General features: G+C 43.0%; 1 non-coding gene across 1 annotated transcript; it reads left to right on the top strand.

Moving 5' to 3' along the window:
• The first annotated feature begins 3251 nt into the window (after positions 1 to 3251).
• Positions 3252 to 3360, top strand: LOC141589307 (small nucleolar RNA R71). Its single transcript, XR_012520252.1, has one exon. It is a non-coding gene; the product is annotated as a small nucleolar RNA R71 (small nucleolar RNA).
• Positions 3361 to 11896: the final 8536 nt, after the last annotated feature.

Raw genomic sequence — 11896 nt, 5'->3', positions numbered from 1 at the left:
GTAACATGTCAAATAAGGAGAACTACTCACATCCTACATGAAATCGGTCATGAATGTCACCGATTTATAAGGCTCTAATTCCTTAGAAAGATATTGTAGTTTGCCAAAATTTTCAAGTCAAGCCTACTAGTTCAACAGATTTTGAAACGAAATTCGAGATATTGCAACAGACTTTTGCTAAAAGAGGTGATAACGTGCAAGGCTTAAGCAAATAACAGTTTCAGCAATGAAAAACTCCAATCAGACTCAACCTAAAATGCAAAAGAAACGTGAATTTTTTGAATTTTATGACATTTTTCAATTTTTATGAATTTTTGTATATATAAGAAATAAATACAATGCAAACAGAAATGTATAAACGTGAATGCAAAACAAATGCAAATGCAGACGCAAGTGTGCATTACCCTCCCCAAACCAAATCGGACAATGTCCTCATTGGACCAACTACTACCTAACAGCAAGCAACAGCAGCAGCTTATAAGAGGTCGGTAAAAATGCAAACTAAACTTAAAGGAGATAAAATAAAATGGAGTAGGAAACTCACAAGATATAACCTCCCCAAACCAGACATGAAACGGAGGAGATAAAAGCAATCGTGATACAAACGGGGATCACGAGCATACATCGTCGCGGCAACAATGGGGGCCACAATGAGAATAGGTGCACCAAAGAAGAAATCACGTCAATCCAACCCTGCAAACGACTTGAGTTCTTATAAGTAATCAAACAATAAAGCAAACCTCCCCAAACCAATTCCCGACAAAAGGGAATTGCAGTAAATCAATTAGAAATAGGGAGGAAGAACTCAAATTAATTACCCACCAAAACATAATTAAACCAAATTAAAAGCAACGGAATTCGATTTAATTAAAACTTGAAAAATATTTGGGTAGACAAATTGGTAATTTTAATTGCAAAAATTTGTAAAACTCAGGTAAAGGATGTAGCATGTAAAAATTAAAAAGAAAGGAAATAAGGAAGAGAAATAAGCGAGAAATAAAAGAAGAAAAACTCCCTCCATCTCGAATTGCACAGCGGCAAGAACTCGATCAAGAATCAGCAGGGCTCGATCGTGGCAACCTCCATGGAACGATTTCCTATCCTCTATCAACTCCATATTACCTGAAAATTTCACAAATATGCAAAATACGAAAATACCAATACCAAAACTTGTCCAAAGTCAACTCAAATAAACTAAACTAAAGCTAAAACTAAACGTCCTAATAAAAGCAGTAAATAGTTCAACAAAAACCCAAAATTACAAAATAATTACAGCCGAATAGCACTACGGCTCAATAACAAGCTACCCCAAAGCAGGGCACTTGACCAAAAGAGGTCCTTTCAGCAGTATGGACCGCTACTCTAGGCTTCCAGACAACAGGCTTAGTCGAAGGAAGGATATCTGGTGTCGCAAAATCAATGACACGCTTCTTCACTTTGCCCGGCCTCTCTCTCTCAGCAGCTTGCTCGAATTCCGTCTCACTAGTATCACCAGGATCTCCTATGCCCTCTCTCGCCATGACTGCAAAGAAGAAGAAATAACAGTATGGTCCTCCAATTTGCTCCCAAGCTGGGGCGGAGGTGTCAGTACAGCAGAATATAACTCAGTAATAGCACTAGGAGGATCCGTAATAGGATCTATAGAGGATATGGCGTCACAAGGTTTGACTTGCATCGGTGCCTTATGAACGCCGGTCTGGTAAAGGGTCAAATTTACATCCCCTACCTGCACAGTCATGGTCCTATCCCCGAAATCTATCACTGCACCAACAGTGCGCAGGAATGGTCGTCCTAAAATAATAGGAGTGTGCCGGTCTTCAGGAATATCCAAAACCAAAAAGTCAACGGGAATAAAGAATTTCCCGACCTGCACAGGTATGTCCTCTAAAATACCTATTGGCCGTGATTGGGTACGGTCGGCCATCTGCACGGTAATATCAGTAATACGAAATTTAGTGAAACCAAGTCTCCTAGCAAGAGACAATGGCATAACATTGACACTAGACCATGTATCACATAGGGCATTATCAACTATATGGGTCCCTATACTGCAAGATATAGAAAAACTACCCGGGTCAAATCGTTTATGAGGTAGCTTATTTCGAAGATGGGCAGTGCCCGTTGCAGTGAAAGCTACTACACGAAGATCCTCTATATGTCGTTTACGGGATAAAATATCTTTCATAAATTTCATATAGGAAGGTACCTGGGTAATTAAATCAATGAAAGGAACGGTTACCTCAAGACCCTTGACGACCTCCAAAAACTTGTCGAACTGACGCTCCAACTTTGCATTCTCTAAACGCTCCGGATACGGGACTGCAACACTGGCCATAGGATCAGCAACCTTTGGCTTCCGTAAATTTAAAACCTCCGTCAAATCATTAATAAGTGTAGAATCATGCAAACTAGTTGACGGATTTGCGTCCTGTACTGGAGATCCAGTCGATCGACCATTGGGCTGAGTAGTCGATCGACTAAGTTAGTTGGGCGTGAACAGTTCATGTTCAGAATTAATTTCATCAGGAGCTTCAGTCGATCGACTGATAGGAGTGGTCGATCGACTGCTATCGCTGGGTGTGAATAGTTTCTGATCAGAAACTTTTTTATCTGACGCTTCAGTCGATCGACTGACAATGTTGGTCGATCGACCAGAAGTACTGGCAATGGAGCTCGTTTTTGCACCAGAAACGAAACTAGCTTCTTCATCATTTCCCGAGTCTTCTTCTAGCTTGTCGGGACTTTCATAAGAGAGGCCACTTCTGAGATTAATGGCATTAATCGTTTCAATTGACCCTTCACATTTGTTTGAAGAATTGGCGACTTGCTTAGCCTCTATATTCTCCAATTGCTTCACAAAATTCTTTGAGGACTCAATTCCAACTGCTTCCATATTCGCCACTTGAATCAAAAGAGTTTGGACCATTTCTCTCAACTTCGCGGTCTCATCTGAATTATGGACAGGAATTTCAACTCTTTCCTTGGAAGCTTCAGAGGCCTCGAGCTTCTCGAGACGGGCAGTAATAGAAGTAATAAGTGTCACAACGGCACTCATTTCATCACTTTGTTTTGGCGAATTTCCACGCGAACTACCAAACTCAGCTCTATGGACTGCCATCTCCTCAATAGTGTTCCAACCTTTATTCTGACCGGTATTATTTTGGAACCTACCATTAGCAGCTACATCCAAGATGACCTTGTAATCATCATACAAGGAATTGTAGAATAAGTTGCAAAGATACCACTGCTGGAAGCCATGGTGAGGGACAGCTCGGACCAAACTTTTGAAACGTCCCCATGCTTCACAAAAACCCTCATCAGCTTCTTGCTGAAAACTTGTGATTTTACCTCTCAAGGCATCAGTCTTTGAAAGTGGGAAGTACTTCTTATAAAAGGCTAATGCTAGAGATGTCCAGTCCGTGACTCCAGCTGCTACCCTATCAAGGTAGCGGTACCAATCTCGTGCAGAATCTTTCAAGGAGTACAAGAACATAAATCCCTTCACTTCATCTTGAGTTACCCCAGCCGGTATAGGTATGGAACAACAATAGTCTGTGAAAGTTTCCATATGCTTCAAGAGGTCTTCATCCGCGACCATGAACGATTTCGCTCCACTAAATCAATATAAGAGGAACGAAACTCGAAACTACCGGTAGTAGGGGTAGGTAATCGCGCGCCCCTTTGGAAGGTGGTGCTCCTTTGGTGAAAATTATCATATATTGTAGCCATAATTTCCAAAGTGAGAGTACTCAAGTCTTCCTCTCAAAAACCTGTCTTCTAACTGTGCAAAAGCAAAACTAGAAGCAAAGGTAAGCAACGGCCTCAAGGAACCAAGGTTCCTTGAGACAAGAAAAATAAACTAAAATAAGGCAAAAAAAATTACACCGTCTCCCCGGCAACGGCGCCAAAATTTGATACCGTCGTTTAGTACCAAAATTAAATTTATAATTCCAAACTAAAACTATAGCTAGTGATAGTAAGGGTCGAACCACAGAGAGACAAGGTTGATTTTGTTTGCTATTTTTCAGTCTATAAAAGTAACAATTAATTGGGGGGTTTTGATTTGGTTTGAAACTAAGTTGCAAGTGAAATAAAATGCTGTAAAAAGATGAAAACAATAATAGAGAAATAGCTAGGATGATCGGTTCACTACAGTTTCGACGGCATTAATCTAAAGTAGGTCTGATATGAGTACGGTATTCGGGTAAATGACGAGTCCTCTCGGTCCACTGTCAACAGGAAACGCCCTTTCGGTCTGAATTCCCTCCCTAAATCACACTAACTAACTTTCGTTCTAGTCAGTGCAACTAAGTCTAAAACTTCTATCTCCTTTCGGTCTCAAGAAACTCCTACTGCCTTTCGGTCTCAAGGGTAGACTAATTATCATAGTTTTCTAGGTCTATTCTATTCTAATCTCTCGATCTAGGTCTAGAATTCCCAAGTCAATTAACAATTCTCCTTTTGGTCTCCTCATTAAACGATGCAAATTAATAAACTATGATAAGGAAATTACCGACCTAAACAATCCTACAACATCCTAAGCCGTCTACACCATAGATCCCCTCACATCCTAGCGAAGGAAATCTAGCTACTCATATTGATAATTGAAATAACAATAAGATGCGTATAAACTAAATAAGAGGACATAGCAATTGAATTGAATAAATAAAAAGACATAAAACAAATTAACTAGAAGCAATAACTAATAACAACAATTAAACAAGAAAGCAAAAGAGTAATTATTGAAAGATTAAGAGTAGAAATTACAAATAAAATTGGAGGAAGAAGAAGCAACGAAGAGCCGTTCCAAGCAGCCTCCAAAACAAAACATAAAACTGAAAACTGAGTAAAGGAATGATAATCCCTTAGGTTTTAGAAGTCTCTCTTATATATAATAAGAGATATTATTATTTCCTAAATTAATAAAAGACAAGACTAATCACTGAGTCTCGCGCAAACAAATCTCGCTGCAGCATAAACTGGTCGATAGACCACAAGACCCGATCGATCGACCGAGCATAGCTGAACAAGAGCTTCGGAACTCGCTGCTCCGGTCGATCGACCAAGTAGGTCGATCGATCGACCAAGGGTCTTTGTCTGAAAGAGTGCATTCTGACGAATTCTGTAGCGCGCAACGATCTTAAAAGAGCTGCCATTTCTTCGTTACTTGGTCAAATCAGGAGTTCTACGCGGCGTTGGAAATCTAAGAGGATAAGCTTTCACCTCAAATTAGAATCACTCGATTATATGCTTTAGAACTCGAGATATAGCCATCTGAAGCAGCCTGAAATGTCGAGAAACATTTCTTTGCTTGTTAAACTCGTACGCACCCATGCTTTGCTATCTTCAGGCCTTGAAATGCATTCTAAACTTCAAGTCCGAGTCAAATATTCATGTCCTTCCTAAGCTTAGCTTTCGGAGTCAAGATTTGGTTCATTTTCTGCTCAATCCCGCAATAATCTGCAATATTACCAGAAAGGGCGGAAGTCGACGAAAAGGGGCAAATAGTAGAATAAACTACTAATAATGGACATAAAATGCGTGGAAATAAAGATGTAAAACATCATATTATAGACACGCATCAATAACACTATTTAGAGTTAAAACCGTCTTCGGACCCAAAACCGACTCAGAAACCCGCAACTCGAGTCAACCTGAGTCAACCCGAGTCAACCCAAATCTTGAATGTCAAAAATAATGCCATGAATGTGTTCATCATGTCATTTCCATTAAAATGACCTTATTTAGTGTCTAAACCGACACCGAGCCAAAAACCGACTCAAGAATTCAAATCCCGACTCGCACGGGTCAAACCCGAGTCAAAGACACAAAATACCTACCCCAAATATCACCCAAGAGGAAGCTTACACGGCTAAGCAAACCTCAAAGACCACAAATCACAACCAACAAAACATTGGTTAGAACAAATGCAAAATCCAAATTTGCGAAAGGGACAGTACAGCCCATTGAGTCACGGGGTGGCTCGCGCCTCAATGGGGTGTCTGCTTAGCCTCCAAGCAAACACAACCGATCTACCATCCCACATTTCTCTATAAATACCCACCATCACACACCATAAACTTCACGCGAGCGTCCGCCCCCTCACATCTCCCTTAAATTTCTATACTCGACTTCCTAAGTCACAAAATCGACACGTGTTTATGACCTACCGATCGTAAACACAAGCCTTACACATATTGTTTGGTACCGTCGCCGTGCATTCGACCGACCCATTTGACCAACTCAATTCATCAATCAACATGTTTTAATTAACATATTTTCAACTCATTTTCAAAACTAAATCCTTTTTTAAGGCACCTTTTTATTAAACTTCTTGATCGTGAGTAGTCGCTACGAGCAAATTGTCTCTAAAGTCGTCTACGTCGCAAACATCATACACGTAAGTTTGAGGGTGTAAATATCTCATTTAATTCATGTCTCTACTGTTTTTCATGAGTTTATATGCATGAACAATGCATAACACGATCGAAATATAGGTTAGACGAGCCAAAACTGAGTTTTGGCCTGAGGCAGAAGCCCCTTATGGTGCACACAGGCTCGCGCCTCAATGGGGTGCCCAGGTCAGAACTCAACCGTGATTGTTCTCGTCTTTCCCCTTTAATCCATTTTCTTATTTGTAATCGGTTTTTACCATTTCAAATGTTTTAATTCATTTTTATGACAAACTTTTTAACCATAAATTATAATCACCCTTGGTTCCACATACCATGATGGTTTAATCCGTGACTCGGTGATATTAATTGGTTAATTACATTTTAAAGGAATTTATATTCTTTTACTTACCATTTTAATTCATTTTTATGATAAACATATTTTGACCATTACAAAAATCATCCTTGGTTCATTATACCATGATGGTTTATTCCGTGACTCGATAATATTATTGGTTAATTATATTTTAATGGGTATTTTAACACCCTTTTCTTTTGTTTAGCATTTTTCTCATTTGTTTACATTTGTAAACATATTAGTCATAATTCATAATCATCCTTGGTTCTTTATACCATGTTGGTTTAATCCGAGTACGATGATTAACTTGACTAATTACAAATAATTGAACTTAACATAATTAGTTCAAATCAAACATTTTCCTTTTACACATTTAACTATGCTTTTCAAACTTGCAAATCCGACAACGAATATTACTAACATAATAGTAATTGATCCGAGTCATGCAAACAACATTTGCAAATTATTTAATCACAAATACGGTTTTAAATAACCTTTTCAAGAACCAGGAGACACCCCCTTGGGTCGCCTCATGGCTCGCGCCCCAAGTGGCCGCCTGTTTTCATACTTTGAAACCTGGGCAGAGCCCCTTCTATCGCCAACAGGCTCGCGCCCCAAGGGGGTTGCCTGGCACTGTTCTGTCTCGTTTTTAGCACTTGTCTAGGACGATCCCGACTACGGTTAACCTGTATACATGACGGATCAGATTGACAAGCTTACGTTTTTACACTTTGTCATTTGACACACTTTTTCAAATAAATGGATCGTGTTAAGCATCATAACCCGAACTTGGTAAATGGATGTTTAATTTCCGTTTTCACATGCAAATCAATCTAAATCCAACTTGACATCTTATACTTGATATTTGGATTAACAAACCGACTTAGAAAGCTCACATGTTAGGTTAAACTTTTGGATGTGCATTCATGCATTTACACCGTTTTATCAACTCTTGCACTTAAACAACCACGATCGATCAATAGAGGCCGCTAACGCGGGCGGGATTGGGTGTCCAATTAAAGGGCTTCCCAATACGTACCCTCACCCCTTAATCAGAACCTTTGGATAGTGGATGGCCTTATCCAGGGCGTACGAGAGTCATTTTAGGCATAGAATGCTAAAAGGGGGACGAGTCCTTATCTTTAGTGCATATGTCAAACACCGCTTTTTGCCTTGATTGACCTAGGTATAAAGTGGATTTCGAACGGGTTCCAGGCATCCCATAAATGCTTGGTGGCGACTCCGAACATCTCTACATCGTTTCGCGGCCCTTGCCGAGACGATACCGACCGATCTAAAGCGATCCGGTCAAAAGCATTTTTACGCCGCCGAGCGTGGCTTTCAAAGAGACCGCTGCATGTCCACAGTTTGGCCTCGCGTGCAGGTGGCCCGTGACCGCGGACCGGTAGGCGGCCTAAATCCGCAGACCGAGACGTGGCCCATGTCCACAGCTACACAAGGCTGGAGGAAGACCGTCAAGTGGACCGACCGTCAAGGCCGCATTCTCAAGATCACAACTGGAGAAGGCCCTATGTTCAAGGAGGGAAGTGAAGAAGGATCTGAATCTGAGTCTGAGTCGGAGTCAGAGTCTGTCGTGGCTCCTAACACTCCTGATGTCCCAGTCAAAGTCCCCTTCCCACTGTTTTATCACAAAGTCGTGGCTGATTCAGAGGCTGAGTCTACTAGGGTCACCCCCACTCCCATGAAAGGTGACAACCTGGAGCCTGTTCCAGGGGCCACGTCCTCTGCTGTGTCGCCTCTGACTGACTACGAGATGTCTGTCCTCTCCGAGCTTTTCGCTCGTGGCAACTTAATGAACGCTAAGTTTGATTATGACTTGTCTCAATTTAACTGCAATGCAATTCTGAATGACTATGAGGAATTTGACTTGAGTGACTACCCACCTCACTTAGCCAAAGAACTTGACAAACGGGAAACCAGAACCCCCATCATTGAGGAAACCGAACCTATTAACGTAGGAACCGACAACACACCTCAAGAACTTAGGATAGGGACAACCCTGGACCCCTCGGAAAGACAACAGTTCATTGACCTCCTCCACGAATACAAGGATGTGTTCGCCTGCTCCTACAGAGATATGCCCGGATTGACAGGGAAATTGTCGAGCACCGGATACCCATTAAGCCCGGAGCTAAACCCGTGAAATGCTACGCCGGATGCGTCTGAATGGGCCTTGAAAATCGGGGAAGAAGTGGACAAACAGTTTCAAGGCCGGGTTCATCAAAGTGTCTGAATACTCTGATTGGGTGGCCAACTTCGTGCCAGTACAGAAGAAAGACAGAAGAATTCGGGTTTGCGTCGACTTCAGGGATCTGAACAAGACAAGTCCAAAGGACGACTTACCTTTTCCACATGTTGACATTCTGGTGGTTAATACTGCCGAACACGCTCTCCTATCATTCATGGACGGGTATGCTGGGTACAACCAGATTAAGATGGCTGAAGAAGACATGCACAAGACTGCATTCACTACGCAGTGGGGTACATATTGCTACACGGTCATGCCCTTCGGCCTCATAAACGCCGGAACAACCTATCAAATAACCGCTACCACTCTCCTACATGATATGATGCACAAGGAGGTAGAGGTATATGTCGATGACATGATCGTCAAATCAAGAGAACGGGACGGCCACATCAACACCCTTCGAAAATTCTTCGCTCGTCTGCGGAAATATAACATGAGACTAAATCCTCAGAAGTGTGCATTCGGGGTCACCTCCGGAAAACTCTTGGGACATGTCGTCAGCAAAAGAGGCATTGAGATTGATCCAACCAAAATCAAAGCCCTTCAACAAATGCCTCGGCCTAGGAACGAGAAGGAGATTCGGGGATTTCTCGGTCAAGTCCAATACATCAGCCGCTTCATTGCCATGCTCACCATGATTTGTAAGCCAATCTTCAAGAAGCTTCGCGCCTCCGATCACACCGATTGGGACGACGACTGTCAAAAGGCCTTCGACAGGATAAAGGAAATCCTATCCAAGCCTCCTGTCCTTATGCCACCTCAAACGGGGATTCCTTTATCCCTATACCTGACTGTTACCAACACAGCCATGGGGGCAAAGCTAGCACAAACAGTCGACGGCGAAGAACGAGCCATCTACTACATCAGCAAAAAGTTCATTGAGTACGAGACAAGGTATACCCAACTGGAAAAGACATGCCTTGCCCTAGTATGGTCAACAAAGAAGTTGCGGCATTACATGCTCAGCTACACGGTCCACATCTACTCCAAGATGGACCCGGTCAAATACATCTTCGAAAAACCCGTACTAAACGGAAGGTTGTCTAGGTGGACACTCATGCTGTCCGAGTTTGATCTCAGGTTTGTACCCCTCAAGGTTATTAAGGGAAGAGCAGTTGCAGATTTCCTAGCAGAGAATCCCGTCAATGAGGATCCAACGACTGACACATGGTCACTTCCTGACGAAGACATCCTTTGTGCCGATTCCGACGCATGGGACCTATACTTTGATGGTGCATCTAATCTGAGAGGCTTCGGGGTAGGAATCCTTCTAATATCACCATAGGGAGAACATGTTCCGATCTCGGTCAAGCTGGACTTCACCGTCACCAACAACGCCGCTGAATATGAAGCATGCCTCATCGGCCTACAAGCAGCCATCACACTTGTCATCAAGAGACTGAGGGTCCATGGCGATTCCTCGCTCATCATCAATCAGGTGTCAGGATCATGGAAAATCCGAAGTGACAGCTTAGCTCCCTACCGAGCAAAAATCAATCAAGAGGCCGAGTTCTTCGACCAAGTCGACGACTTCCATTTGCCGCGAGAGGAAAATCAATTTGCTAATGCCCGGGCAAAACTTGCCGCACTTGTCAACATACCTGACGGCATGACATCAATGCCCCTATGTGTCGAGAGAAGGAGCGAGCCATCTCACATTTGTGCCATCCATAGCGACGAGGAAAGCCATGCCGAACCTTGGTACCAAGCCATCCTCAGCTACAAAACCAAAAACGAATTCCCTCCCAACTCTGATGAAAGAGGACAAAGAGCCATCCGTTTACTTGCATCACAATTCGTGATAAACCAAAATCAACTATATAAAAGAACACCCAAAGGAATTCTTCACCTTTGCATTGACCATCACAAAGCCAAAAAAGTCATGGGAGAGGTCCACGACGGAGAATGTGGCCCCCAAATGAGCACAATGATGCTTACCCGAAAAATCATGCGGCTAGGTTATTACTGGACCACCATGGAAGATGATTGCCGTAACTACGTCAAACATTGCCACAATTGCCAAATCTTCGCCAACATACAACACATACCACCATCACTTTTATACACCATGACATCACCCTGGCCTTTCTCAACCTAGGGCATCGACATCATCGGGAAAGTTAACCCGGTAGGCACTAAGGGGCACTGCTTCGTCCTCGTCGCCATCGACTACTTCCTCAAATGGGTGGAAGCGTAGTCCTATGCAGTCTTGACCGCCAAACAAGTGTCCAAGTTCATCCAAAACAACATCATCTGCCGATATGGGGTACCCCATGAAATCATCAGCGATCAACGCTCTCACTTCCGGGCGGAAACTCAAGCTTTGCTGGACAAGTACAAAATCAAACGACATCGATCATCCCCCTACCGTCCCCAAACCAACGGAGCGGTGGAGGCAGCAAACAAGACTCTTGTCACCATTATCAAGAAAATGCAAGACAACTATCGCGATTGGCCGAGCAAACTCCCATTCGCACTCTGGGGATACCGAACCTCCATTCGAACACCGACACACGCCACACCCTTCTACCTAGCATATGGCATGGAGGCGGTTCAACCGGTAGAGTTAGAGGTCCTTTCTCTACGCATCCTACTGGAGAGTCAAGTTCCTTAGGCGGAATGGACCCGTCGAAGGTACGAGCAACTCACTCTTCTAGACGAACGGTGACTAAACGCCTTGCACAACATCCAGCTATACCAACGACGTATACAACGGGCATTCAACAAGAAGGTCAAACCCATGAACATCCAGGAGGGCGACTTGGTCCTCAAGTCAGTTCGAGCATCGTTGCCCGTCGATCCGAGGGGAAAATTCAAACCCAATTGGGCCGGGCCATACCTGGTCAAGAAAATACTTTCGGGGGGCGCAGTGAGACT

Source organism: Silene latifolia, chromosome 6 (genome assembly GCF_048544455.1).
Source record: "Silene latifolia isolate original U9 population chromosome 6, ASM4854445v1, whole genome shotgun sequence".
NCBI lineage: Eukaryota > Viridiplantae > Streptophyta > Magnoliopsida > Caryophyllales > Caryophyllaceae > Silene > Silene latifolia.
This window is presented reverse-complemented; position numbering and strand designations above follow the sequence as displayed.